This window comes from Cherax quadricarinatus, chromosome 4, assembly GCF_038502225.1.
Source record: "Cherax quadricarinatus isolate ZL_2023a chromosome 4, ASM3850222v1, whole genome shotgun sequence".
In the NCBI taxonomy this organism is placed as follows: Eukaryota; Metazoa; Arthropoda; class Malacostraca; order Decapoda; family Parastacidae; genus Cherax; species Cherax quadricarinatus.
In genome coordinates, this window is record NC_091295.1 from 76,203,957 (window position 1) to 76,207,362 (window position 3,406).

Genomic DNA, 3,406 nt, shown 5'->3' on the forward strand with positions numbered 1-3,406 from the left:
TTATTTTAGTCCTATGAGTATAGATCTAATTTTAATATTACTTTTTTTGTCTGAAACAATACTGAGTTTAATTTTAAACTGTAATGGAGAATTATTTGTTGGCAGAGAAGAGTGTGAATTCATTATGATCTCCAACAATTTCAACTTTAGCTGGTTTCTTCAAACCAGGTGGCAAATGAACCCTAAAATTCAAAGGCCATTGCGTTAATCACTGAGCCAGTGGTTAACGCAAATTAGGTATATTTCTATATACCACGGGAAGGTTAGAATGGGCCACCGCTGTGACCACAAATGCAGGTCTTCACAGGTGAATCCCAGACGAGCCTGGCTGTGGCGAGCTGTACCTCAAGTCCCCTCAAAGACGCCATTATGACACACCAAACTGTCAGTGGCAAGAAAACTGAGCCTCTTAACAGAAATTCATAAAAAACTAATTAACGCGACATGGGGAGAGGTGCACTCCCACCAGACCACCTTCAAACAACCTGGGGAGAGGTGCCCTCCCAACACACCTTCTTCAATCAACCTAGGGAGAGGTGCTTTCCCACCAGATCTTCTTCAAACAACCTGGGGGGAGGTGCCCACCTACCAGACCTTCTTCAAACAACCTGGGGAGAGGTGCCCTCCAAACAGACCTTCTACAAACAACCTGGGGAGAGGTGCCCTCCAACAAGACCTTCTTCAAACAACCTGGGGAGAGGTGCCCTCCCACCAGACCTTTTTCAAACAATCTGGGGAGAGGTGCTCTCCCACCAGACCTTCTTCAAACAACCTGGGGAGAGGTGCTCTCCCACCAGACCTTCTTCAAACAACCTGGGGAAAAGTGCCCTCACACCAGACCTTCTTCAAACAACCTGGGGAGAGGTGGCCTCGAACAAGACCTTCTTCAAACAACCTGGGGAGATGTAAAGTAAAAGGACACAAGTGCAACTAATGTGACATTTTTTTGTGGCAACGTTTCGCTCTCCAAGAGCTTTGTCAAGCAGATTCGGGAACCACGGAAGAGGTGCCCTCCCACCAGACCTTCTTCAAACAACCTGGGGAGAGGTGCCGTCCCGCAAGACCTTCATCAAAGAACCTGGTATGAGGTGCCCTCCCAACAGACCTTCTTCAGACATCCTGGGGAGAGGTGCCCTCCCACTAGACCTTCTTCAAACAACCTGGGGAGATGTGCTCTCCCACCAGACCTTCAAACAACCTGGGGTAAGGAGCCCTCCCACCAGACCTTCTTCAAACAACCTGGGGAGATGTAAAGTAAAAGGACACAAGTGCAACTAATGTGACATTTATTTGTGGCAACGTTTCGCTCTCCAGGAGCTTTGTCAAGCAGATTCGGGAAAACTGGAAGAGGTGCCCTCCCACCAGACCTTCTTCAAACAGCCTGGGGAGAGGTGTTCTCATACCAGACCTTCTTCAAACAACCTGGGGAGAAGTACCCTCCCAACAGACCTTCTTCAAACAACCTGGGGAGAGGTGCCCTCCCACCAGACCTTCTTCAAACAACCTGGGGAGAGGTGCGCTCTTGCCAGACCATCTTCAAACAACCTGGGGAGAGGTGCCTTCCCACCAGAACTTCTACAAACAACCAGGAGAGAGGTGCCCTCCAGCAAGACCATCTTCAAACAACCTGGGGAAAGGTGCCCTCACACCAGACCTTCTTCAAACAACCTTGGGAGAGGTGCCCTCCCACCAGACTTTTTTCAAACAACCTGGTGAGATGTATAGTAAAAGGACACAAGTGCAACTAATGTGACATTTCATTGTGGCAACATTTCGCTCTCCAGGAGCTTTGTCAAGCCGATACGGGAACCAAGGAAGAGGTGCCCTCCCACCAGACCTTCTACAAACAACCTGGAGAGAGGTGCCCTCGCACAAGGCCTTCAAACAACCTAGGGTAAGGTGCCATCCCACCAGACCTTCTTCAAACAACTTGGGGTAAGGTGCCCTCCTACCAGACCTTCTTCAAACAACGTGGGGAGAGGTGCCCTCCCATCAGACCTTCTTCAAACAACCTGGGGAGAGGTGCCCTCCTATCAGACCTTCTTGAAAGAACATGGAGAGATGTGCACTCCTACCAGACATTCTTGAAACAACCTGGGGAGAAGTGCACCCCGACCAGATCTTGTTCTACCAACCTGAGGAGAGGTGCTCTCCAACCAGACCTTCTAAACACAACGTTGGGAGAAGTGCCCTCACTCCAGACCTTCTTCAAAAAACCTAGGGAGAGGTGCCATCCCAACAGACCTTATTCAAACAACCTGGGGAGAGGTGCCCTTCCACCAGACCTTCCTCAAACAACCTGGTGAGAGGTGCCTTCCCACCAGACCATCGTCAAACAACCTGGGAAGAGGAGTCCTCCCATCAGACCTTCAAAAAACCTGGCGAGAGGTCCCCTCTCATAAGACCTCCTTCAAACAACCTTGGGTAAGGTGCTCTCCCACCAGACCTTCCTCAAAACAACCTGGAGAGAGGTGCCCTACAACCACACCTTCTTCAAACAACCTGGGGTGAGGTGTCCTACCATCACATTTTCTTCAAACAACCTGTGGAGAGGTGCCCTCCAACCAGACCTTCCTTAAACAACCTGGGGTGCGGTGCCCTCCCACCAGACATTCAAACAACCTGGGGAGACACAGCCCCCACACCAGACCTTCTTCAAACAACCTGGGGAGAGGTGCCCTCCCACCAGACCTTCCTTAAAGAACCTGGGGAGAGGAGCCCTCCCACCAGAATTTCTTCAAAAAAACTGGGGAGAGGTCCCCCCCACCAGACTTACTTCAAACAACCTGGGAGGAAGTGCGCTCCTATCAGACCTTCTTCAAACAACCTTTGGAGAGGTGCCCTTAAATCAGACCTTCTTCAAACAACCTGGTGAGAAGTGCCCTCCCACCAAACCTTCTTCAAACAACCTATTGAGAGGTGCCCTCCCACCAGATCTTCTTCAAGCAACCTGGGGAGAGGTGCCCTCCCACCAGACCTTCAAACAACCTGAGGAGAGGAGCCCTCCCACCAGACTTTCCTCAAATAACCTGGAGAGAGGTGCCCTCCCACCAGAGCAACTTCAAACAACCTGGGAAGTGGTGCCCTCCCATTAGACCTACAAACAACCTGGTAAGAGGTGCCCTCCCATCAGACCTTCTTCAAACAACCTGGGGTAAGGTGCCATCCCACCAGACCTTCTTCAAACAACCTGGAGAGAGGTGCCCTCCCACCAGACCTTCTTCAAACAACCTGGGGTAAGGTGGCATCCCACCAGACCTTCTTCAAACAACCTGGAGAGAGGTGCCCTCCCATCAGACCTTCTTCAAACAACCTGGGGTAAGGTGCCATCCCACCAGACCTTCTTCAAACAACCTGGAGAGAGGTGCCCTCCCATCAGACCTTCCTCAAAACAGCCTGGGGAGAG